The following is a 26842-nucleotide window of genomic DNA, read 5'->3' as shown; positions in this document are numbered from 1 at the left end:
ATAGTTTCCAATGAATAAGTCATATTACTTTGTTGTGCCTTTCTATATGCAAGCCTTCTTACATGAGCACATCATATCCAGTAAGATATGATAGAGGTCTTTAAGATCATGAGAGGTCTTGAACGAGTAGATGTGAATCGGTTATTTACACTTTCGAATAATAGAAAGACTAGGGGGCATTCCATGAAGTTAGCAAGTAGCACATTTAAGACTAATCGGAGAAAATTCTTTTTCACTCAATGCACAATAAAGCTCTGGAATTTGTTGCCAGAGGATGTGGTTAGTGCAGTTAGTGTAGCTAGGTTCAAAAAAGTTTTGGATAAGTTCTTGGAGGAGAAGTCCATTAACGGCTATTAATCAAGTTTGCTTAGGGAATAGCCACTGCTATTAATTGCATCAGTGGCATGGGATCTTCTTAGTGTTTGGGTAATTGCCAGGTTCTTTTGGCCTGGTTTGGCCTCTGTTGGAAACAGGATGCTGGGCTTGATGGACCCTTGATCTGACCCAGCATGGCAATTTCTTATGTTCTTATGATTTAGTTCAATCCATCTGAATCATTACCCATGAAAACCTTCTCCGGTACGGGTACCTCCCCAACATCCTCTTCAGTAAACACTGAAGCAAAGAAATCATTTAATCTTTCCGCGATGGCCTTATCTTCTCTAAGTGCCCCTTTAACCCCTCGATCATCTAACGGTCGAACTGACTCCCTCACAGGCTTTCTGCTTCGGATATATTTAAAAAAGGTTTTACTATGAGTTTTTGCCTCTACGGCCAACTTCTTTTCAAATTCTCTCTTAGCCTGTCTTATCAATGTCTTACATTTAACTTGCCAACGCTTATGCATTATCCTATTTTCTTCTGTTGGATCATTCTTCCAATTTTTGAATGAAGATATTTTGGCTAAAATAGCTTCTTTCACCTCTCCTTTTAACCCTGCCGGTAATCGTTTTGCCTTCTTACCACTTTTCTTAATGTGTGGAATACATTTGGACTGTGCTTCTAGGACGGTGTTTTTTAACAATGACCACGCCTCTTGCACACTTTTTACCTTTGTAGCTGCTCCTTTCAGTTTTTTTCTAACTATTTTTCCTATTTTATCAAAGTTTCCCTTTTGAAAGTTTAGCATGAGAGCCGTGGATTTGCTAATTGTCCCCCTTCCAGTCATTAATTCAAAATTGATCATATTATGATCATTATTGCCAAGCGGCCCCACCACCGTTACCTCTCTCACCAAATCCTGTGCTCCACTGAGAATTAGATCTAAAATTGCTCCCTCTCTTGTCAGTTCCTGAACCACTTTCTCCATAAAAATGTCATTTATTCCATCCAGGAACGTTATCTCTCTAGCGTGACCCGATGATACATTTACCCAGTCAATATTGGGGTAATTGAAATCTCCCATTATTACTGCACTACCAATTTGGTTAGCTTCCCTAATTTCTCTTAGCATTTCACTGTCCGTCTCACCATCTTGACCAGGTGGATGGTAGTTTACTCCTATCACTATCATCCTCCTATCCTGCTCTTCCTCTATTATTAGGCTGTGTGTGTGTGTGGGGGGGGGGTTTCTGTGTATACAAATTATATATTTAACCGCGGGATTGGTTGGGTATAATCTCACTCTGTCAAATTTACAGCTAGTGCTCTTCTTAATACTTGCATTGAGCCAAAAACAGCTTCCTTATAGAGCTTGCATGAAATAATATATCAAGGTGTACTTGGAAGTTCTTTTTAATCTGGCCAGTAGTGCCCAAACAACGGGGACTATTTCTGCATCTTTCTGCCACAGGAGGAACTAACATATACTCCTTTACGTGCCCTCCTCCTTAGCTTTACTTTGTCAGGCCAAGTGCCTACCTCTACCTGGGTTACTCCCAGCAAAGAGAACAACCATTCCTATTTTCCTTTCACACCCTGAACTGGGATTAGCCATTTCTTTTCCTAGCCAGAGTACTTTCCCCTCCAATATCTGTACATGCCTCAGGCCAACTTCAATGGAACTACTTTCAAGTGGAGCTTGCTTGACTTCTGATTCTTGGGGAATCAGTTAAGGGGTCATGGAATACCCATGAATACCCACGATTCCCTCTGATCCATATAAAGTTGAATCAGTGAAATCGCTGGCATTCCTTTTCCCAGTCAAGCATACCATTTTTCCTTTTGTCTTCAGGAGAATTCTGAAAACAAAAGGAAAGACCTCTTGGACTTTCTTCTCCGGTACTCCTCCATGGTCTGAGTATCTTCGACTCCATGATGTATGGTTTTGCAACATTCCGTGGAGAGGTTTTCAGATGAGATGTCTCAATGCAGTCTGGACTGGCTCAATTGGCCATAAGCTGGCCACACAAGAGTTTCAAACTGGGGATAATTGCAATCCAAAACAATGGGATATGGAAGCTCAGGAAGCATTCCCACTTCTATATTAGCTTGCTCCGCTGGAGGTATCGGTAAAATCTAACTGGTTGGATACTATTGCTGGTTACCATGTATGCAGGTGAGTGTCACCTTTTTCTTGTAATTGGTATACTCTTTCTAGGCTAGCTCCTTCTGATAAGAGTCTTTCCACACTCTGAGTCTACCAGAACTTTGGTAAGGATCTAATCCAGTTCAATCACAACGTCCCTAAGTCCTGAAAGAGGAATATCAATGAAATTACAACTGTGGAAGATTGCGCTCCCACTCTACATCTTCAAGCCATGGACAGTCTTGTAAACATGCATTTTCTCTCCACAATGGGAGAACACCTGATGGTTTAGATCTAGCCATCAACCCGCCTCTGGGTTTTTTTTTATCTCACCCATGCGAATATTAACATCGAACGCTGGCTGTCACCAGGTTGACGTTCATAGATTTCCTCCCTTTATAGAGACAATTTTTTGCCACAGTTAAAACAAGTTGGTAAGCCTGGGGTTTGTGACTGGAGTTTGGAACCAGAGCTGTCCTGCTTCGAGAATCATTGCTGGGGTCTTGCACTCTTACTACTATGCTGGGAATCCTCTATGGCTTGCCTTTCTATCTTCCATATTAGTTCTGGCATCAACTGAACTTCCTGGAAGGCATCCACCACTTCCAATGTGGTTTCCAGGGTGAGCATCAGATGGTTCAAGTGGCTTCTGGCCAGCCAGCCATGCAGGAGGTTCTCTTAAAATTCCTTAATAAAACATAAGAACATAAGAAATTGACATGCTAGGTCAGACCAAGGGTCCATCAAGCCCAGCATCCTGTTTACAACGGAGACCAAACCAGGCCACAAGAACCTGGCAAGTGCCCAAACACTAAGAAGATACCATGCTACTGATGCCAGCAATAGCAGAGGCCATTCCCTAAGTCAACTTGATTAATAGCAGTTCATAGAGTTCTTCTCCAAGAACTTATCCAAACCTTTTTTTAAACCCAGCTACAGTAACTGCACTAAGCACATCCTCTGGCAACAAATTGCAGAGCTTTATTGTGCATTGAGTGAAAAAGAATTTTCTCCGATTAGTCTTAAATGTGCTACTTGCTAACTTCATGGAATGCCCCATGTCCTTCTATTATTCGAAAGTGTAAATAACCGAGTCACATCTACTCATTCAAGACCTCTCATGATCTTAAAGACCTCTATCATATCCCCCTTCAGCCGTCTCTTCTCCAAGCTGAACAGCCCCAACCTCTTCAGCCTTTTCTTATAGGGGAGCTGTTCCATCCCCTTTATCATTTTGGTTGCCCTTCTCTGTACCTTCTCCATTGCAACTATATCTTTTTTGAGATGCGGTGACCAGAATTGTACACAGTATTCAAGGTGCGGTCTCACCATGGAGCGATATAGAGGCATTATGACATTTTCTGTTTTATTAACCATTCCCTTCCTAATAATTCCTAACATTCTGTTTGCTTTTTTGACTGCTGCAGCACACTGAGCCGACAATTTTAAAGTATTATATTCTATATAATATATTCTATATAATATATTATATTTGTTTAAGTTCAGGCTTTATGCTATACCAATTGTTATAAGATATGTAATTCAATTCCTAGTTACTTAGTTAATTTACTTATTGCTCTCCTCTACCTTCTAGACCGTTCCTGTTTTTTGCCTATCCAAGTTCCTGCAACCCCCCCATGTCAATGTAACTTTCCTTCCTTCGTAATGTTGTAATACCCCAGTTCTATGTGAACCGAGGTAATATGCTCCATGAATGTCAGTATAGAAAAGAGTTAAATAAATAAATAATAAATAAAATATTCACTATCATGCCTAGATCTTTTTCCTGGATGGTAGCTCCTAATATGGAACCTAACATCATGTAACTACAGCAAGGGTTATTTTTCCCTATATGCAACACCTTGCACTTGTCCACATTAAATTTCATCTGCCATTTGGATGCCCAATCTTCCAGTGTCCTCCTGTAATGTATTACAATCCGCTTGTGATTTAACTACTCTGAATAATTTTGTATCATTCGCAAATTTGATAACCTCACTCGTCGTATTCCTTTCCAGATCATTTATATATAGAAATCAACAAATAAATAAATAAATATATTGAAAGCACTGGTCCAAGTACAGATCCCTGAAGCATTCCACTGTTTACCCTTTTCCACTGAGAAAATTGACCATTTAATCCTACTCTCTGTTTCCTGTCTTTTAACCAGTTTGTAATCCATGAAAGGACATCGCCTCCTATCCCATGACTTTTTAGTTTTCTTAGAAGCCTCTCATGAGGGACTTTGTCAAACGCCTTCTGAAAATCCAAATATTATTAATCCCTTCAAATAAATGAAGCAGATTTGTTAGGCAAGGCTTCCCTTGGGTAAATCCATGTTGACTGTGTTCCATTAAACCATGTCTTTCTATATGCTCTACGATTTTGATCTTAAGAATAGTTTCCACTATTTTTCCTGGCACTGAAGTCAGGCTCACTGGTCTATATTTACCTGGATCGCCTCTGGAGCCTTTTTTAAATATTGGGGTTATATTGGCCACCCTCCAGTCTTCAGATACAATGGATGATTTTAATGATAGGTTACAAATTTTAACTAATAGATCAGAAATTTCATGTTTTAGTTCCTTCAGTACCCTAGGATGCATACCATCCAGTCCAGGTGATTTGCTACTCTTTAGTTTGCTACGCTTTAGTTTGTCTTTAGATTTTATTTTTTGTAATTTTTGTTTTTATAAATTGTTGTGTGAGTATAAGTGAGTGAGTACTCTAGTATTTATGTTCATATAAATATTTTTTATTCATTTTCATGATATTCTTTATATTTTGTTATATAAGCATTTGATATACAAATATAAGTTGATGTGTATTTGACTGTTGATATAAATTTGTATATAAGTTGTTTAAATAAATAAAAAAAATGTAATGAATGGCTTTAGGTTATTTAAAATTGATTATATACTTACTCTTATTATTTGATGGAACATTAAAATATCCCAATACAGAGGTTGCCCTCTCAACTCTGTCAGCAATATGCTCCTTACTCTCAAGCCAAAGTGCAGAGGACACAAAGAGCTACAGACAAAGCCCAACTAGGACCTGGCATGGGGCTTTGACTGGATCTGGGGAACACTGCCTGTATTCTAGTGTTGGTATTGTAAAACATTCCTGTCAAGAGGAAGCTGAGATGTAAGTAAATTATTGGCCCAGAGTATCCTCAAACACTCAGGTTCTCAGCACAATCAATATTCAATATGCCTCCAAATCACCCACCAAGAAGCACTTTGGCAGACTCTCAGTATCATGAAATTTTGTATTCTTCCCAACCCAGTTCATAAGGAGTAAGAGGATGGGATTCAGCTACAAGTATTTTCCTGATCTCCAAAAGTTGGAGGAGCTCAGTCCCAGCCTAACCGTAAGATTATCTTATGTCTGGTATGTGCTTGATACATTTTCCTCAGCACCTTGGTTCCTTCTAGCAGAAGGGGGCGGGATGTTCTCTCTAGCTCTAAGGTATTACATCCATTTAGAGATCTTTCCTGCTCTTAGAGAGCATCACCAATACTTAGTAGAGAAAGTCAATTTTCAACATTGTCTCCTATCTTTTGGCCTTGCATCAGGACCCTGCATGTTACCAAGTGCCTTGTGTGGGTACCTGCGCACCTACATGAATTGATAGTTTGCCCTTTAGCATTCAACAGTCATCTAGAGACTGTTGAATGCTAAAGGGCAAAGAATTAATGAGCAAATTCATCCAGATGTTGACACTGCCAGTTTGTTATCAAATTCTCTAAATCCAATCTGAGATCACGTCTCAATAGGATTTATACAATTCTTGCTACACATGACTTGGGCAAAAGCCATTCTCCCACATAAGAAAGTTATCATATTAATATCCACTGTGGAGAGGACAAGAATGAGTCAGTAGATACAGCAGGGGACATGTCATGTTAGTTTCTTATGGAATCAACTGTATGTGGTTCTTCTATGGTACGTCTTCGCAGTTGAAGAGATCAATGGACCTCTAAGACATCAGCGGATTCAGTCATTCAGCATAGCTGGGCAGCATCCACATCACTCAACCATAAGAGACTCTTAGTTTCTGTTGGCTGATTCATTCCAGATTATTCTAGTACAAATTGTCCCAACTATGGATGCACCAACCTGGGTTGAGGAGCTCCACACCCAGTGTCTTAGTTCCATTTTGGAGGAATTTTTCATCAGAGAAATGTATCTAAGCGAAGGGCAATAAGGTTTGTCCTAAAGACATTTGGAGTTTGATTGTTTGGACAAAAACCAATTGTCAGCCAAACATTCAGGCTGCTATCTTCTTACCTCAACAAGCAAGGAGGAATGGATCGAACCTCTGTTACAGGAAGCTGCCCAGATGAAGAACAAGGTCATCTTTCACAGTATGGCCTCAGAGTCATGCATTGGATGGATGAGGAGGCTGTCATTGTGGACAGACTGAGTTGGAACCTCTCTCCGATGGACCAGGACTTCAGAGTTGATGTTACAGGTCCCGGCCATGGTAGGCTCACACCCAGGCCTACTCACCCCAGGAATCCAGCTGCCAGCTCCGGTTCACCTTCGCTCACGGCAGTGAGCAGCTGCTTCCGAACCTGAGCGCCTACAGCCACCTCTGCTGCTTCTTTTTTTTTTTTTAATTGATTATTAATTATACATTCATAATCAAAGGCATATACAGAAAAGGAGAATTTAACATTACAACATAAGAAAATATTCCTTTCCTAATTAAACACATAGATCTAAATCTACTCCATCAAAGTCCACATTATGAGGGGGGAGGTGTCCCACACCTCATTACAATTTCCATAAGGAAGAATAAAGAAAAACTGGCTGAACTAATATGGAGAGGATTCTCTTAATTTACGTATACAACAGCAAGCATTCATTTACGGAGTTGCTCAATTACAGAGCTTACATCTTCATGTGATTTATTTGCCAAGAAAATTTTAACACTTGTTTCTGGGGAGAAAAAATCATAAGTGTTTCCCCTGAAACTTCAGGATACACTTACAAGGACATTTTATTAAATAAAATGCTCCTATTTCAGAACTCTACTTTTAGATTCAAAAATTATTTTCTCTTCATCTGTGTTAATCTTGATACATCAGGAAATATGCTTATTTTAAAGCCCTTAAACAGTTTCTTGTCAAAGGCAGAAATACAGTCTCATAACCAATCTTTTCAGATTCTATTAGAAAAGTGGCAACCATTGTAGATGGTACTAGTAATTTTTCATTTATTGATTCTAGTATTCCAGATATATTCACCGGTGGAGAGGCTGGTGAGAGTGTTGTAGGCCCTCCCGATTTAGAGGGCCTTTTTTGAATGGTGGTATAAATATAGCCTTAGATTATTGGTAAGAATTGTTCTGAGATTTTGACTGTTTGAAGCACATATTTTTTCATAGCATCCTTAGCTGAAATCAAAGGTTCTTTCGGAAAGTTCAATATCCGCAAATTTTTCCCCCTTATTACATTTTACAACCTTTCCACTTTGTTAAATCTCTATTTTCTTTAATCAAATTTATCTGAAGTTTTTATTTTCTTGAATTTTCTTTCCTTAAAGTCAGAATATTTTCAGTTTTTTCAATCATATTCTGTTCTATTTTTCCCAACCGCTGTTCCATAGCTTTTTGGGCTTCTATCACCGGATTAATTTTCATCTGTAAACTTTTATTTAAAGTCTGAATAGCTTCCCATATTTCTTCCAAGGTAATTCGTTCAGGTCTTACCATAACCAATGGCTCTATGCTCCTTGGGCAAACTTTTCCGTCGCTTGTTGCCTCTCCGGGCCCGGCTGATAGACTAGATAGAGTCCCATCTCTTCCAGTTGAGGGCGTCGGCATGGCTGCCTCCAGTTCGACAGTCCTGCTTCCTTCCCCTCGCTCTTCCTCTTGGAGTTTCTCTACCAGCCTCGCTTCTGCTGGATTCTCCGGAGCCATAAACAGGATCGGGGACAACATTTGCAGTTCATGCAAGGCCTCGGTTTCCTCTTCCTCCCGGGTACCCTGCTACGAACCCTCCTCCACCCGATTCCTTGCCTCTCTGAGTCAGGTGAGCGTCCATAGGCCCAAATATTGGTACGGTGTGGGGAGCAGTAGTTGTTTCTCGCTCCCTAGTCTGGCGCTTCCGTGCTGAATGCGGCATAACTCACAACGAAGGAAAAGAACGTCGAGGAGCCACTCTCACCAGCAACCAGTCCAGGTGGCCATCTTGGCTCCACCCCCTACCTCTGCCGCTTCTGACTCCTGCGCGGTTCCTCTCTGCACCCGGCGGGTCTCCCTGCGCGGGCCGCAAAGTAATGCCGCCGCCCTGCTTCCTCCAGGCCCTGGCTTAGGCGCACACGCGCATGACTCGCACACTCTTAAGAACATAAGAAATTGCCATGCTGGGTCAGACCAAGGGTCCATCAAGCCCAGCATCCTGTTTCCAACGGCTGGAAAGTAGCCATCACTGGGCCGCTATATAAAAGGCAGGGCCCAGCCACTTGTTCCAAGCCTTGGCAACATGTCTCCATGATTGCTCGTGTGTTCGTTCCTGTTCCTGTCTCCTGTTCCTGCTTGTTCCTCCGCCTGCTCCTTGTACCCTTGGACTGATTCTCTGGTATTGACCCCTGCTTCATCTGGACTATGCTTGGACTGATTCCCTGGTACTGACCCCTGCTTCGTCTGGACTACGCTTGGGCTGATTCCCTGGTATTGACCCCTGCTTCGTCTGGACTACACTTGGACTGATTCCCTGGTATTGACCCCTGCTTCGTTTGGACTACGCATGGACTGATTCCCTGGTATTGACCCCTGCTTCATCTGGACTATGCTTGATCTGATCTCCTGGCTCTGACCTCAGCTCTTCTTCCAGTACTGTGCCTTCCTGCCGCCTTGGACTCTCCTTTGGTATCCCACAGACCTGGCCTCTCAGGCTTTGGCCTATCTTTACCTGGATGCCCCTGCTCCTGTTGGCATCTGAGTCTCTGGAACCCTGCCTCGTCCGAACCGTCCTCGGCCCTCCAATACCTCTGCTGGTTCCTGGCGTACCCTTGTCTACACTAACTGGGAGTCGTCTCACGGAGGCCTGCCTAAGTCCAGCCAGCCCCGGCATCCAAGGGCTCAACCTAAGAGGAACGTGGGCTGGTATTGGCGAAGCTTCAGTCAGCCTCCATCTCCTAGCCTACTCCGCCTCCCGATAGTGGGGATCCGTAGGGCTTGCCCTGCGGGTGGCATCAACCCCACCTTGGGCCAAGGGTCTACCATCAGCACAACAGATTGCCAAGACCATGGATTCAGCGGAGCCTTCCGCCCTCCAGGCCATTCCTGGCCTGGCCTTGAAGATACAAGAAGAGCAGTGGTTCCTAGAGGCAGTGGCCTCTTCTTCTATCGAACATCTCCATGCTCGGCTGGATACTCACACAAGTGCCACAGCTCCGACGTCTGCACTAGTCAGCCCACCACCCGCAGCCTCACCCACTAGGGCTTTGCTGGCCTACCCGCTCCACCCCATTTTAACAGGGACCTGTTGCGTCTGTCAGTCTCAGACGGCTTCGACCTTTGTGCCTCACCTTTTTCTCTGCTCTCCCCGCTAGCCTTGGGAAGATGGCTACCGCCGCGTCTGCTAGCCGCGCTCTCCGGCGTCCCCAGAATGGCTATGGAAAAGCCTCACGCCAAGTTTCTCCTAAGGGCCTCCTAGGGTGCGCGCGCGTACACCACCCACATCTTTAGCCACGTCATGGTGGGAACCTCGGGGGTGTCCCCCTCGAGTGACCTCACGCCATCCGGGTATTTAGCCTGCACTTGTTTGCTAGCTCATTGAGTTAGCAAGAATTGGACTTGTCCGGTCTAAGCTACTCTGTCGCTTCCGTGCTGCCGCTGGAAACTCTCTCTGCCCTTCGGGGTATTCTCTAACTTGGATACCCGCTCTCGGGGGCCCTTTGCTTTCTTTCAGGTGCCTTACTGGGATCAGGTACTCGCTCCTCGAGGGCCTGCTCTCCCTGCCTCAGTGCCTGTAACCATCTACTTCTGCCTGGTGGAATCGTCAACCTTACAGCTACCATCTAGTGAGTAATCTATTTCTCAGTCTGTCTCATCTACTGCTCTGCTGCGCTGGGAAACTACACCTGGATCTCCTTATATCATCGCGGTGAGACGGGTTCCCTCTGCCGAGGGTCCCTGGACTGTTACCTCTGGATCACCTCACTACTGCCACCTCTGGTGGTATACATCAGCTGTACAATAAAAGACAAAACTCTGTGTTTGTGCGTCTCGAGTCTAGCCCAGTACTATGACTCCTCACAGGGCTCCTCCCAGTGGGCGTGGTCATCCCCCACAGTACCCAAGAATCCACTCAAACACCTCAAAACCATAACAGAACCCTCATCTCTGCAGAGGATTTATTAATCAGTGTTATATGCAGTTTGCTCTGCAGCCTTCCATCTTCCAGGATGAACTGATAGAAGTGACCTTTACTCTTTCTCGTTTGGAAGGCATGGCTTTGGCATGGGCCTCTCCATTTTATGAGTGTTCGGACTCTCTTCTGCGTCTTCCGTCTGACCTTCGATGATCCCGGCAGGCAGGCTGTGGCCAGTACCCATCTCTTACACTTACGACAGCGTCAAAGACCCCTCAACGACTACACCATTAAGTTTCAGACTCTAGCCACTGAATTGATGTGGCAATAGGACTGTCTTCGAGCCATTTACTTGGACGGTCTTTCATCCCAACTGAAAGACGAACTCGCAGCCCGATAACTTCCGTCCTCTCTAGAGGATTTAATCAACTTGACAGGCCGGATTGATCACGCCTCCAGGAATGTCACCGTGAAGTTCGGACACCCCAACCTGTTGCTGTGGAGCGATTCCGCTCTCCTCCTTCCACGAAGCCCACTAGTAGTGGACTCAATTTACCATCAAATCGGATGAACCTATGCAGGTTGTTCTTGGGTGCCTTACTCCGGAGGAGTGTCTCCAACGGAGGGACTCCGACTTGTGCCTGTACTGCGGGGCTTCCGGCCACCGCTTTTAGACTTGTCCTGTCCGTCCGGGAAACTCCTGGACCTAAGTTCGGTTGGGGTCCTGAACTTGGGCACTACTACTCCAGCCCCTCAATTACCATTACCAGTTATGCTAACCTGGGACTCCCATTCTTTCCCAACCACGGCTCTAGTTGACTCTGGAGCAGGTGGGAGTTTTATCTTGAAAGACCTGGTACACTTCTTAGGCATACCTACTCATGCCATTGAAGTCCCTCTGTGAATCGCCTCTATATGTGGCAAACCGCTACCTGGGCGGATCTCCAGATCACACAGCACCTGTTTGGCTACTCACCGGTGCTCTCCATGAGGAGGAGATGGAAATTCTTGTGTTGGAGAAATCCATTCATCCTATAGTCTTATTTATTTATTTATTTTATTTAACACTTTTTTATACCGACCTTCATAGTAATAACCATATCGGATCGGTTTACATAGAACAAGGGTATAACTGAAGCAATAAATAAAAGTAATTAACAAGAGAGGTGAATAAGGCAAAGTTACATTTAACAAGGAGTAAAAAACTTGGGAAGCTTAATTAGCTGGAAGAAAGGTAAAGGCAGGAGGTAATTATAACATAATACAATAAGGAATTTGGGTTAGAGCTTAAGGTGCTTTAACCTGTGAGTGCCAGGGTCCTTCGTTCGAAAGGATAGAGGACCTCTATCCTCTACATCCAGGTGAGAAAAAGATGACTAGTGATTGTCTGGAGGATCATCGAAGGCTTGGTGAAATAGCCACGTCTTGAGCTTTTTCCTGAACGTTGTGAGGCAGGGTTCTAATCGGAGGCTTGAAGGGATGTTATTCCAAATAGATGGTCCTGCTATTGAAAAAGCTCGGTCTTTGGTCGAGGAAAGGCGTGAGGCTTTGGTTGGGGGGAAATTCAAAGTACCTTTGTGAATATCTCTAATTGGTCTGTTGGAGGAGTGTAGTTTGAAGGGGATTTCGAGGTCGAGTTGGAGTTGATGATGGATGGATTTGTGTATTAGGGTGATTGATTTGTAAAGGATTCTAAAATTTACTGGTAACCAATGTAGGTGTCTGAGGATGGGTGAGATGTGATCTCCGCGGCTGGTGTTGGTCAGTAATCTCGCTGCGGCATTTTGTATCATCTGCAGTGGTTTGGTGGGTCGATTGGGGAGGCCAAGGAGAAGGGCACTGCAGTAGTCTATCTTGGCAAATAGCAACGCTTGGAGGACTGTCCTGAAGTCTTGGAAAAATAGAAGTGGTTTGAGTCTTTTCAGAACCTGGAGTCTATAAAAGCAGTCTTTGGATGTGGTGTTGACCATTTTCTTTAGGTTTAGTCGATTATCCAGAAGTACCCCTAGGTCTCTCACATGCTTATGGGTGATGTATGCGTTATGTGGGGATGATAGGGGAATATTTTCTTCGTTTGAAGAGATGAAGAGGAGCTCCGTCTTCGAGGCATTAAGGAGCAAGTTTAATCTATTGAGGAGGCTGGTGATAGATATAAGGCAGTTGTTCCAGTGGGTGAGCGCTTTTGAAATAGATTCTGTAATAGGGATTAGAATCTGCACGTCGTCTGCGTACAGATAATGAATTAAATTAAGGTCGGTTAGCAATTGGCAGAGGGGGAGGAGGTAAATATTAAAAAGGGTTAGAGATAGGGATGATCCTTGTGGTACGCCAAGGGTGGATTTTGTTAGTGGCGATTCTTTATTATTGATTTTAACTTTGAAGGTTCTATTGCAGAGGAAGGACTTGAACCAACTGTGGGCTGATCCGGAGATACCGATATCTGTTAGGCGATCCAAAAGGATGGCGTGGTTGACGGTATCAAATGCCGCCGAGATGTCTAGCAGGACTAATAAGAAGGAGTAGCCTTTGTCTAGACCCATTATAATATGATCTGTAAGTGAAATGAGGAGGGTTTCCGTGCTGCGTGCCTTGCGGAAGCCATATTGTGAAGGGTGTAGGATGTTGTGATCTTCTAGGTACTCTGAAAGCTGGGTGTTTACCAACTTCTCCGTTAATTGGCTAAAAATGGGAGATTGGAGATGGGTCTGAAGTTGGCTGGTTCATTAGGGGTCTAGATTGTGTTTCTTGAGGAGGGGTTTGAGTGCCGTGGTTTTTAGACTGTCAGGGTAACTCCCTTGTTAGTCTTGGGGTTGCCGTGGCTCCAGCACCACTCCCCCCAGTTTTGAATGGGGGGAGTTCTGCAGCTCACCGAATGGAGTTCCACCTTGTCGCCAACAATGCCTGAAGAAGGGGAGCCTTCACCTGTGGTTCCCCTTGCAGTAGCTATTTCTGGTCTTCTGTCTCCCCTATGGGGACTTCGAGGACATCTTTTCTAAGCAGAAAGCAGATATTCTTCTGCCCCTGCGTAGGTTCGATTGTATGATTGACCTGCTACCGGGTACTACCCCTCCCAGGGGTAGGACTTATCCTTTGTCTCTGCCTGAAGCCCGGGCCATGACCGAATACATCCAGGAAAACCTAGCTAAGGGGTTTATCCGACTGTTCCACATCGCCTGCAGGAGCAGGTTTTTTCTTCGTCAAGAAGAAGGATGGGTCATTGGAGACCTTGTATAGATTACCACGGCCTAAATGCAATCACCCATAAGGACAGATACCCATTACCCTTGATCCTCCTAATTGTTTGACCGCCTTCAGGGTGCCACTATCTTTACCAAAGCTGGACCTGCGGGGTGCCTACAATTTAGTTCGTATTCGCCCAGACAATGTTTGGAAAACAGCATTTAACACGAGAGACGGGCATTATGAATACCTCGTCATGCCTTTCGGACTCTGGCAATGCCCCCGGCATGTGTTTCAATGGATGATCAACGAGATCTTGTCGCAACCTTTTATACATGAAGGTCATCGCATATCTGGATGATATCCCTTATCTTCTCAAAGGACCTGGATTCCCATCGGATGGATGTCTGCACTGTTCTCCAACGGCTTCGCGAAAACCACCTATTTACCAAATTGGATAAATGTTTATTCGAGAAGTCCAGTTTGCCTTTCTTGGGTTACATCATCTCCCAACGAGGATTTACCATGGACCTAGTAAGTTAAAGGGTATCCGTGATTGGCCTCAACCTGTGGGCCTACGGGCACTCCAAAGATTTCTCGGATTAACCAACTACTACTGTCATTTCATAGCAAATTCTCAGTGTTGGACGCACCCTCACGGCCATGACTAGGAATGGCAGCGATACAACAAATTGGTCCCCATAAGCTTTGGCTGCCTTTCAAAACCTTAAGAATGCCTTCTTTTCCGGACCTTGTCTGCACCACTCGGATCCAAGTTGCCTCTTTGTCGTAGAGGTGGATGGGCTTGGCTATTAGAGCTGGGGCAAGTTCTAAGTCAGCACTCCACTCGCGAGGAACTCTCTGTTATGGTTATTGGTGTTTGGTGGATCCTTGGACACTGTGGCAGCCTGACCACGCCCATGGGGGGCAGTCCCATGAGGGACCACAGTGTCAGGCTAAAACTCCGGCCAGACAAACACAGATTTGAATCTTTTATTAAACAGTATATGGAAACCACCAGAGGTGGCAGTAGTGAGTAGTGGATGTAGAGCCTGGCTGGGGCACATCTCTCACAAAACGCTGGAAACGGATCCTCTGTAAGCAGTGCTGTAGTGGAAAGAGACTGAGAGTTATGAGCACACAGTAGAATTAGCATTCAGAGTCCCAAGTAGAATAGGAGAGCTCCGAGACAAGGAGAGCAGGCCCTCGAGGAGCAAGTACCTGATCCCTAGAGTCAGCGAGACTCGGTAGTGTTGTACTCACTAGCAGTAGCAGAGATTCCACTAGACGAGAGGTCTGGCACCGGAGAGAAGGCAGGCCTCGAGCGAGTACCTGAATTCCGGTGAAGCAGTACTGTAGAGAGAGATGTTTCTTGTACTCACAGATGGTGACTGTAGTTAGTTTCTTCCAAGTAGAAGGTAGAAGTTGCAGGCAATGACACAAGGAACATGGGCCCTTGAGGAGCGAGTACCGGTTTCCTGATAGCACCTGAAAGAAGCAGAGGCCCCCAAGGAGCAGGTACCCTGCTAGTGACCCCGAAGGGTAGTAAGAGTTCCAGTTAGAGCTGGAGTGGCAGAGTAGCTTAGGAACGGGAGAGCGAATCCCATCCATACGAATCCTGTTGCTAACTCAACGAGCTAGCAAATGTTGTAGACAGATATACCCTGGAGTCATGACGTCAGAACAGGGGGACGCCCCTGAGGTTTGCGCCAAGGTGGAAATAAAGATGAGGGCGGCGTGCGCGCATGCGCACCCTAGAGGTAGCTTGAAGGAGCATGGCGGGAGGGCAGCACACAAGCCGGTCTGGGACACTGGAGAGGTCAGCAAACAGACAGCCACGGCGGCCATCAGTCCAAGTCCAAGTGCTCTTTCTTTTCCTATAAGTTCTCCCGTACGGAACAGAAGTACAGTATTGGAGACCAGGAATTGTTGGCCATTAAGCTCACCCTCGAGGAATGGCGCCCCTGGTTGGAGGGCGCTCAACACAAATTTACTGTATATACTGACCACAAGAATCTCGAACAACTTCGGCAATGCCCAGCATCTTAATGCTCGCCAGGCCCGCTGGCTTTATTCTTCTCTCGATTTTTGATTCGAGCTCTAACATCCGGTGGAGAAGAATCTCCGAGCAGATGCCCTGTCTTGTTCTTTTGACCCTGATGGCATTTAAGAAGAACCCAGCCATATAACTGATCCCAGCCAGGAAAACCACTGTGTCTCGTCGGCTCTGGGCGCACGATTCCAAACTTGCTGGTCACCCTGGACGTGCACGGACCTTAGGGCTGCTCCAACGTTTTACAGGTGGCCCACTATGGTCTCTGACACCCGTGCCTATGTGGACTCATGCGTCATCTGTGCCCAGCAAAAGCCTCCAGTAGGCTGAACCTTGGGGGCCTTCTACAGCCGTTGCCTGTACCTGAAGAGCCGTGGAGTCATCTTTCCCACAGATTTTGTTGTAGACTTACCACCATCTAAGGGGAATACAGTAATTTGGGTCATCATAGACCGCTTCTCCAAGATGGCCCATTTCGTGCCTCTGCCTGGCCCTGCCCTCGGCCCCAGAGCTCGCACATATCTGTTTCCAACACATGTTTTGTCTCCATGGCTTGCCCGCAGATATCGCCTCAGACAGAGGACCTCAATTCATTGCTCGCTACTGGCCCTCCCTCTGTAGAAAATTTGTTATAAACATCAGCCTGACGATCGCATACCATCCGCAAGCCAACGGTCAGGCCGAGCGTACCAACCGCTCTCTGAAGAACTTCCTGCAATCTTACTCCAATGATCAACAAGATAATTGGGCAGAGCTCTTACCATGGGCAGAATTCTCACACAACTCCCATATTGCAGCAGCTACCAGAGCTTCAACTTTCTCCATAGTCTACGGCAGGGGGTCCCCAATCACCGGTCCGCGGACCGGTGACCGGGCCGTGGGAGTTTTTTTGCCGGTCCGCGGCGCCGCCAGCACCGGCAGGGTGTCGCGCGTCCCGGTCTCGCCCGCTGCTCTTCCTTCCCTGCTGCCATTGCAGCAGGGAACGGCAGCAGGAACGGCAGCAGGGAACGGCAGCGGTGCAAAAAAAAAGCTGTGGCATCCGCGGCTGGGCCTTTTCTTCTTCCCGCCCCCCCCCTCCCTCTGACCCGGAACAGGAAGTGATACGCGGTGCGCGGGAAGGAGAAAGAGCCGTGCCGCATGAAAAAATAGCAGCGGCGACAGCAGCATCGGCCCCCGAGCAATCGAAGCAGCTGATAATAGGTAAAGGAGACAGCAACGTGAGCCTCCCGTGGCCGATGGGATTCTTGTTTCTTGGCCTGCGGGGGCTGGAGGAGGAGGTGGTGCAGCTACCGTTTGTGCTCGGGGGGGTGGGGGAGAGAGGAAGTGAGTGAGAGAAAGAGAGAGAAGCAGGCAGCCAGCATGTGTGTGATTGACTGGTCAGAGAGCTGATGTGTGTGTGTATGTGAGAGACAATGAAAGTGATTGCTCAGGGAGATGACTGATGTGTATGTGAGAGTGTTGAGACATTAGTCAGGGAGGTGACTGATGTGTGTGTGTGAGAGAGAAAAAGCATGGAAGTGAGAAGTCTGGGTATGTGAGAAAGCATGGGCGTAAGAAGCCTGGTGTTGTGGGGTGAAAGAAAGCATGGGAGTGAGAAACCTGGGTGAGTGTGCATGCATTGAGAGAGAGAGACTGGCTTGGTAAGGTGACGGTGTGTGTGAGAGAAAAAGACTGGTGTGTGTGAATGTGAGAGAATGTGATTCAGGGAATGAGAAGCCTGTGCACGTGGAGAGTGAGCATGGAAATGAGAGAGGACTGGTGGTGTGTGTAACAGAGAGAAAGTGATTATGGGAATGAGAAGCCTGTGCATGTGAAGAGAAGTGAGCATGGGAGTGAGAAACCTGGGTGTGTGTGAGACACAGCATAGGAGGGAGAAGCCTGTATATCTGAAAGAGAACATGGGAATGGGAAGCCTGTGTGTGTGTATATGCATGAGCGAGATCAGGTGACTGGTGTGTGTGTGTGTGTGTGAGAGAGAGAGAGAGAGAGAGAAATAAAGTGATTATGGGAATGAGAAGCCTGTGCATGTGAAGAGTGAGCATGGGTGTGTGTGAGACACATCATGGGAGGGAGAAGCCTGTATATCTGAAAGAGAACATGGGAGTGAGAGACTGGTGAGTGTGTGTGTGTGTGAGAGAGAGAGACAGAGAAAGTGATTATGAGAGTGAGAAGCCCATATATGTAAGTAGAACACGGGAGTGGGAAGCCTGTGTGTGTGTGTATGGCATGAGAGAAACTGTCAGGAAGGTGACTGGTGTGTGTGTGCCAAAGACTGTTTGGGAGATGATTGGTGTGTGAGAGACAGAAACTGGTCTTGGGGGCATGACTGGTATGGTGTGTGTGTGAGTCATGGGCACTAAGGAAGAGGACCATAAGTATAGAGCTTAGCTTCTACTGCTGCTTCTGGTGTGTGCCACGGCCTGCAGGGAAGGGAGTAGGACAGCTGCTGGTGGGGGGTAAGTAAAAGTGGCTTTTTAAGTTTATTTTTCTTGACTGCCATTTTAATTGTGTGATGTCTGCTTTTTTGAAATATTTTATTGGTGTTTGGAGAATGTTTAATAGTTTTTATGAGTTTTTAATTGTTGGATGTTATTCTGTTCATAGCTGTTTTGAAACATTTATTCTGCTTATTAGTATAGTTTACAATTATTTCTGTGTGGGATCTATAGCTGCTTGCTAGTTTGTTTCCTAATAAGAGGTGGATTGGTTTTTAGGGACCTGATTTAATATTGTAGTGTTGCCTTTTCATAGATAGGGTTGCTCCTGTTTGAGTGTATTCCATAATACAGGTGTAACTGTGTGCAGATTAGTTTATGTGCATTACTACAGATCCTGGGAGTATGTTAGGTCGGTTCTGTGTCTGTTACCGAGATGAAATATTTTGCTAGCATGTAAGCGTTTGTATCGGTCTTATTTGTTGTGTTTTCTCAAGAGGACATGCATTGGTGGTAAAACTGCTGTCTTTTCATAAGAGTAGGGCTATTGAGCCTGGAAGTAGAAGTAGAAGGAGTTTGAGTTACTGTTACTGAGATGTCACCAGAACCAGAATATCTTTTTTGTAGGGCGAGTTGTATGGGGAATGTCATAATTCTGCTTTACATCCATTATTGTGGGTCAGGGGGGTTCCCGTGGATACAAACTGTACTTTTACATCTAGCCCCATGACGATCATGGGTCAGTGTGCCATGCATATGAGAACCTATGGTGAGTTGAGTCACATTCACATTATAAATGTCATAATTAAATGGTAAGTGTGCACTAAAATCCAACCCCCTCCATAACCCCGCCCTCATATGACCAAAGCCCCGCCCCCTGCCGGGCCATGGAAAAATGGTCTTGCTTGAAGCCGGTCCCTGGTGCAAAAAAGGTTGGGGACCACTGGTCTACGGCACACAACCGCAGCTCCCATTACCAGTCCCATTGTCAGTGCCTTCCCCAGTAGCTCAGGCCACTGCCATTGCTCTGCAAGCCCTCTGGAACCAGACGAATAAACATCTTCGTCAAGTGGTCTCACGAGCCAAGAAAGCCGCCGACTTTCATCGTCGCCCGGCTCCAGAATTTCAGCTAGGCCAAAATGTCTGGTTGAGCACCCGTTACATCCGGCTAAAACTACCTTCTCAAAGGTTTGCTCCTAGGTACATTGGTCCTTTCCCTGGGACCCGGCAAATTGGACCAGTGACCTACCAACTTCGGTTACCACCCACTTTGGGTATACACAACTCTTTCCACATATCTCTGCTCAAACCAGTGATACTCTCTTGGCCATCATGTAGAACTCCTGCGCCAACTCCAGTTTCCACTGAGACTGATACCACTTATCGGGTTCAAGAAGTACTTGATGTCCAGAGAAGAGGTCGCATTTGGGAGTACTTTCTCTCGTGAGAAGGCTACAGTCCAGAGGAAAACTCCTCGGAACCGGCCAGTAACATTTATTTATTTAGAGACTTTTATATACCGGTATTAGTAGGGGACATCATACCGGTTTACATTCGAACAATTAGGCTGGAAAATACATGTTAACAGGGAAATAGGAACTGGGAGGGAGGTAACAAAGTGCAGCGTGGAAATATAGATTAACAAGACAACGAGATCCTTAACATAAGGAAAAGGGATTCCTCCAGTTCCACCGTGCCCATCCAGGCAAGCCCAGACCTCCAGGAGGGGGGCATAAAGGGGGGGGGGTACTGTTATGTGTCTCGGCCGTGATAGACCTACACCCGGGCCTATTCACCCCAGGAATCCAGCTGCCAGCTCCGGTTCACTTTCGCTCGCAGCGGTGGGCAGCCACCTCCGTCCCCGAGCACCTACAGCCACCTCTGCCGCTTCTGACTCCTGTGCGGTTCCTCCCTGCACCCGGCGGGCCGTGGAGTGACACCGCTGCCCTGTTTCCTCTGGGCCCTGGCTTAGGCGCATGCGACTCGCGTACTCTTAAAGGGGCTGCGGTGGGAAAGTAGCCTGTGGCCCCGAATGATGACATCACTGGGCCGCTGTATAAAAGGCAAAGCCCAGCCACTTGTTCCCTGCCTTGGCAACAGGTCTCCACGATTGCTCGTGTGCTCATTGCTTGTTCCTGGTTCCTGTCTCCTGTTCCTGTTACTTCTTGTTCCTCTGCTTGCTCCTTGAACCGTTGGATTGGTTCTCTGGTATTGACCCCTGCTTGTCTGGACTACGCTTGGACTGGTTCCATGGTATTGAAACTTGCTTCATCTGGACTACGCTTGGACTGATTCCCTGGTACTGACCCCTGCTTCGTCTGGACTACGCTTGGACTGATTCTCTGGTATTGATTGCTGCTTCGTCTGGACTACGCTTGATCTGATCTCCTGGCTCTGACCTCAGCTCTGCTTCCGGTACTGTGCCTTACTGCTGCCTGTCCTGACTCCAGCTTGCCTTGGACTCTCCTTTGGTATCCCACAAACCTGGCCTCCCAGGCTTTGGCCTATCTTTATCTGGACACCCTCCTGCTTTCCTCTGTTCCTGTTGGTGTCTGGGTCACTAGAACCCTGCCTCTTCCGAACCGTCCTCGGCCCTCCAATACCTCTGCTGGTTCCTGGCGTACCCTTGTCTACACCAAATGGGAGTCGTCTCATGGAGGCCCGCCTAAGTCCAGCTGGCCCCGGCACCCAAGTGTTCAATCTAAGGGTAACGTGGGCTGATATTGGCGAAGCTCCAGTTGGCCTCCGTCTCCTAGCCTGCTCCGCCTCCAGATGGTGGGGACCCGTAGGGCTTGCCCTGCGGGTAGCGTCAACCCCACCTCGGGCCAAGGGTCCACTATCAGCGCAACAGTTAAAGACTAGATATTCTGAAGGTGCAGCACATACGTGGTAGCTCTGGCTTCATCTCCTCAAAAAGGGAGGTTCCCAAACTTTTGTTACAGCAAAGGAAAGCATGGCAATTATTCACAGATACCCACACCCTAGAGTGGAATCAAGCTTTTGGTGAGCATATCTTCCCATTCCTCTGGTTACAGAACCTTATGAAAACTCAGAGGAAACCAGGGAACCATGATTCTCATAGATCTCTATTGGCCAAAACAGATTTGGTTCACGATCCTTGGGAGACATTCATCATGGATCTTGTCAGGCTGGAAAATTCCCTGAGGCAGATCTACAAGGATTATGGACTGCTTGGGTTTGGGCTCTCTCAGCCTAAATGACAAAAGTGTAGCCCTGCAACCCCTGAATCTGTCTTGTGACTTGTATTCCTCTGGCATCCAAGAAGGATTTCAAGAGGAAATCATATGTTGTGGATAACAAAGTATTGTTGAATAGTTGGAGGGAAAGGCCCTAGATCCTTTCTCCTGTTTCACATGAAAGCTGCTCTTAAATAGCTTCTACATTTCTCCAAGTCAGTTTGATAATCAGTGCAGTTAAGTTTCACTTTGTGAAATTGGTGCTTTTTGCCACCATGTAGAAGGTAACTAAATCCCTATACGGCCTTTGTTTTGCATTTTTAAGCAGGGCTGGCTTCAGTTGAAACCCATTGTTGAGCCTTCCACTGCATCATGGAATCTCAGTGAGGTGTTCACCCAGTTATTAAAATCTCCTTTCAAGCCTCTGGGTCCTGTGTGAAGTACCTGACTTGGAAGGTCATAATTTTGATGGCGGTCACTTTAGCATGCAAAGTTAATGAGCTCTAGACCCTAGTGATTTTTCCACCTTACACTGTTTTTGCAATACGGGAGTTCTGTGCACATTCCTAAGCTTTTACCTATGGTTGTTCCTAAATCCACGAAGGGTGAAATGACATTGCAATTTAGATTACAAGTGAGCCATGGCCTTCTATCTTCAATGGACTGAAGCCATCAGATAGTCCATCCAGTTTTTATTTCATCGACACCAGTAAACCTGGCCTTGCCGTAGCCAAGAGCTCCACTTCTCTTGGTTAGTGAATTGCACTCTTTTTTGTTATGCCCAGGAAAGCCTGGTTCTGGTGGGGCATGTCAAAGCTCACAGTGCTAGAATCATGATAGCATCTGTAGCAAAGCAGTGATGAGGAGTTTTCTCTACACATTCACATCTCACTATTGTGTTTGTCAAGGGCTCCCAATGTAACAATAAGTTTTTAAGCAGCCTGTACTATGGAATCTCTTTGAGGTGTAGAATCCAAATCCATCCCTCCTAGGGCTCATTAATATGGTTCAGCCTGCCATTAAGATGAAAAACAGAAAATGTTAGGATGTAAGCACTGTTTGTTTTTCTCCTTTTCTTTTTGTTTGAGGCAACCTGTGGCTTGGGAGTCCTCAAGTGTGACGAATGTCATTCTGCTTGACCTTGGAGAAAGTGAGGTTACTTATCAGTAACACAGCTTCTCTGATGGACTATTGTCAGTCATCACAAAATGCTCCCACCTCCTCTAGGAGTTAGTTTCTCCAAGACATAGCTTTATCATGGACTGAGGGGTCCTGCATAGGATGTAAGGGAGGGCTGCACATGCCCAGTGGGACATTCTTAAGGCTTCTAGAAGCTTCAAGGTCAAAGTCCCATCCCAGGCTCCATCTGGTGATGTTAGCCAAGTGTAAGAACTGACATATTGTGGGCCATCAGAGAACTCATGTTACTGACAAGTAACGTCACATTTTGACCACTGCCACACACTAAGCTGAGGATTTCAATATATTGTGCACAAAGACTCTAAGGTATTTTTCCTGGGTGATGAGTCCCAATACAGCACCCAGCATTGTGTTCCTGTAGTTGGGATTATTTTTCCCTATTTGCATCACTTTGCACTTTTCCACATTAAATTTAATCTGCCATTCAGATGCCCAGTCTCACATGGTTCTTCTGCATTTCCTTGCAATCTGCTGTTTTAATAATTTTGAATAATTTTATGTCATCTGCAAATTTAGTCACTCACTCATTGTACCTTTTTCATTTATAAATATGTTAAATAGCACAAGTCCCAACACTAATCTCTATAGTACTCCACTACTGACCTTTGTGTTCAAAAAAGCAAACAGAATGTTAGGAATTATTAGGAAGGGAATGGCGAATAAAATGGTACATGTCATAATGCCTCTGAATCGCTCAATGTTTAGACTGCACCTTAAATATTGGGTGCAATTCTGGTCACTGCATCTCAAAAGAGCTATAGTTGCACTGGAGAAAGTACAGAGAAGAACGACCAAAATGATAAAGGGGATGGAACAGCTCCCCTATGAGGAAAGGCTAAAGAGGTTAGGGCTGTTCAGTTGGGAGAAGAGACAGCTGAGGAGGGGATATGACAGAAGTCTACAAAATCATGAAAGGACTTGATTGGGTAAATGTGAATCAGTTATTTACTCTTTCGGATAATGCAAGGACCAGGGGGCACACCATAAGGTTAGCAAGTAGCTCATTTTACAAACAAATCGGAGAAAATCTTTTTCACTCAACGCATAACTAAGCTGTGCAAATCATTGCCAGAGGATGTGGTTACAGCAGTCAGTGTAGCTGGATTTTAAAAAGGTTTGGATATGTTCCTAGAGCAGAAGTCCATAAATTGCTATTAATCAATAAGGATTAGTAGCTTGGGATCTATTCATTTAATGTTTGGGTACTTGCCAGGTACTTGTGACTTGGTTGGCCACAGGATAATGGGCTTGATGGACCCTTGGTCTGACCCACTATGGCATATCATATGTTCTTATGGAAAACTGACCATTTAGTCCTACCCTCTGTTTCCTGTCTTTCAATCAGTTACCAATCCGCAAAAGAACACCTATCCAATGACTTTTTAATTTCCTGAGAGAGTATAGGCAGTATAGGAAAATTGGTTCTATAGGCAGTATCCCCCCTTTAATCTCAGAGAGGTCGATTTTAAAAGTGTTCCTCGCGCAAAACTGCCCACGTGCGTATATATATACACACTCACACACACACAGTATATAGTCCTTGTTATCTGCATAACTTTACTGCTACTTCTGATGAGGAACTAGTCTGTAGATCTCGCGTTTTAGGGATTATAGGACAAGGTGAGGGATCCAGGTCAATTGGGGAATATACAGGATGAAGAACACATGAGTCTTGAAGACCTTAATATTTATTTGGTAAACTGATGGACTAATTGGAAAAACTGGGAATGTCCCTCGTGCGAGCATGCTTTGAAATGCACTTACATACACGTGTTAAAGCCAGCAAAGTACTATGGATGATATACGAAGTAGGTTTGCTCAAGTAACTTCTTAAAAGTAGGAGCACACTTACGCACAGTAGACGTATTTTAATTCATATGCATGCAAGTGTGCATATGATTTAAAATTCCAGCATATCTCCACTCATGCGCCAATATGCGCATGAATGATTGCACATGTGCTCGTTTTAAAATTAGCTTGAAAGTGAGCAGAATTTGAAAGATACCAGATATGCCAAGCAGGAGATAGGTTGCAGAGCCCAGGTATTCAACCACTGGTTCCAGTCCCGACTCTTCTGGTGCTGCAATTTCTTCTGGGTACCAGCTATTCGCTTTGTACCTCTGCCCTGCTACAATGGGAGTGTCAAACCCTGCAGGGAGTTCTTGAATCATTGCCAGATAGTTTTTGAATTACAAGCAGCTAGTTTCACTTCAAACTGGCAAAACTGGTCTATATTATATCACTCCTCATTGGACAGGCCTGGGAATGCAACAATTCCTTGCTTAACTTGACTGATTTCCTGGAACATTTCTGGAGAGTTTTCAAAAAAACCAAATGCTCCTCCTCCACTGTGGCTGACCTTCTATGTCTCAGCCAGGTCTCATAAACAGTGGGTCAGTATGCGATTCAGTTCTGGACCCTGGCAGCCGAACTTTGTTGGAATGACAAAAGCCTAACGGCAGTCTTTTGGTAAGGTTAGCTGCACAAATCAAGGATAAACCTGTTTCAAGAGATTCCATTGTCTCTGGATGTGTTGATTACTTTCTGCATCCAAATCGACATTCACTTCCAGGAGAGGTCTCGGGAGTGAGGCCAGACCCATTTGGCACTGCACTTGGTACCTAGGTTTCAGCATCCGCTAATGGTTCCAACCAAAGAGGCTAATCATTTGGCTTCTCGGGAAGAACGCATGCAAATGGGCCAATCCTGCCTGACAGAGAACGAGAAACATCAATGATGGCTTCAGAACCTGTGTCTCTACTGTGCTGCTTCTGGCATATCAGTACTTGCCCCTTGAGGCCAGGAAACCTTCAGTTCATAGGGCTGGCTGGGGAGACAGCTCTAGGTCCCTCAACTAATGCTCCCCTCTCACTGATAATCCTGTCGATCTATCTCCAGACTGATACCCAGAAGATTCTGGTTGAAGCATTCCTTGTCTCCAGCATGGCAGGCAATTTCTTTGAGGAGACTCTAGTCTGCCATCATGCCATTCCAATGGACCCACTGCCCGTCCTCTCCTAATCTCCTCAATTTATGGAAATCCACTGCCCAGGAGAATCACAGCTGTGACTCGACCCATGACCCTCAGGGTGGGCCTCCTACACCACAAACGGATCTCATTTCACATCCTCAGGTGCTCGTGTTAACCCCCTAGTCTAGGGTTTACCCTTGCTCCTGCAACATAGGTCTTCCGTGGACTGGTCTTAGGGGATATCCAGTCGTGGAGCCCATACTGCCTACAGTACTGTCTTGATCGATTCATCCCATCTATCTTCGTTGCAGTCTCAGATCTCACAATGCATCTGGTCTCACTTGGGCGTATGCGGCCTTCCATGACGTATTCAGCAAAAAACAAACTGAGATGCTTTCCCCCTCATCGACCATATGACTGACCTATTGACCTCCAGTCAGGGAAAGTTCTGCCTCTTGGTAGAGTGTACCCTTTGTCGGTGCTGGAGACACAGGCAATGACTGAGTTCATTAAGGAAAACCTGGAGCGAGCTTTTATCTGTCCCTCCTCATCAACTACAGGAGGTTTATTCTTTGGCGCCAAGAAGGACAGATCTCTGAGACCCTGCATTCATTATCGTTACCTAAACGCTATCACTGTTAAGAACAAATATCCATTATCCCTTATTTCTAAACTCTTTGATTGCCTCCAAGGTGCCAAGATCTATACTAAACTGGATCTTTGAGGAGCCTACAATTTCATACAAGAGATGGACATTACAAATATCTTGTTATGCCCTTTGGACTGGCCAATACTCCTGCTGAATTTCAAAACTTCATAAATGATATCTTCAGAGACTTCCTGCAGAAATGAGTTCTAGATCCAGCATTGAGGCCATGGAACCCAGGATGTATAAGTAATCCCACACTTTGGGAACTGGAAGGCATAAGAGACGAGTCACTTGCGACTGAAGTTTCAACACTCTGTTGGACGTCAGGTACTCTCGGCCCACCTGAATATCAAAGCGGGCTTC

At 45.7% G+C, this 26842-nt stretch overlaps 1 protein-coding gene across 2 annotated transcripts in view; it reads right to left on the bottom strand.

The window, feature by feature from the left end:
* LOC115087339 (zinc finger protein OZF-like) overlaps nucleotides 1–26842 on the bottom strand; it is a 64411-nt gene that overhangs the window by 6193 nt on the left and 31376 nt on the right. The window lies entirely within an intron of this gene.

This window comes from Rhinatrema bivittatum, chromosome 3 (genome assembly GCF_901001135.1).
Source record: "Rhinatrema bivittatum chromosome 3, aRhiBiv1.1, whole genome shotgun sequence".
In the NCBI taxonomy this organism is placed as follows: Eukaryota; Metazoa; Chordata; class Amphibia; order Gymnophiona; family Rhinatrematidae; genus Rhinatrema; species Rhinatrema bivittatum.
The sequence above is the reverse complement of the archived record's forward strand: the minus strand, read 5'-3'. Positions and strand labels throughout refer to the sequence as shown.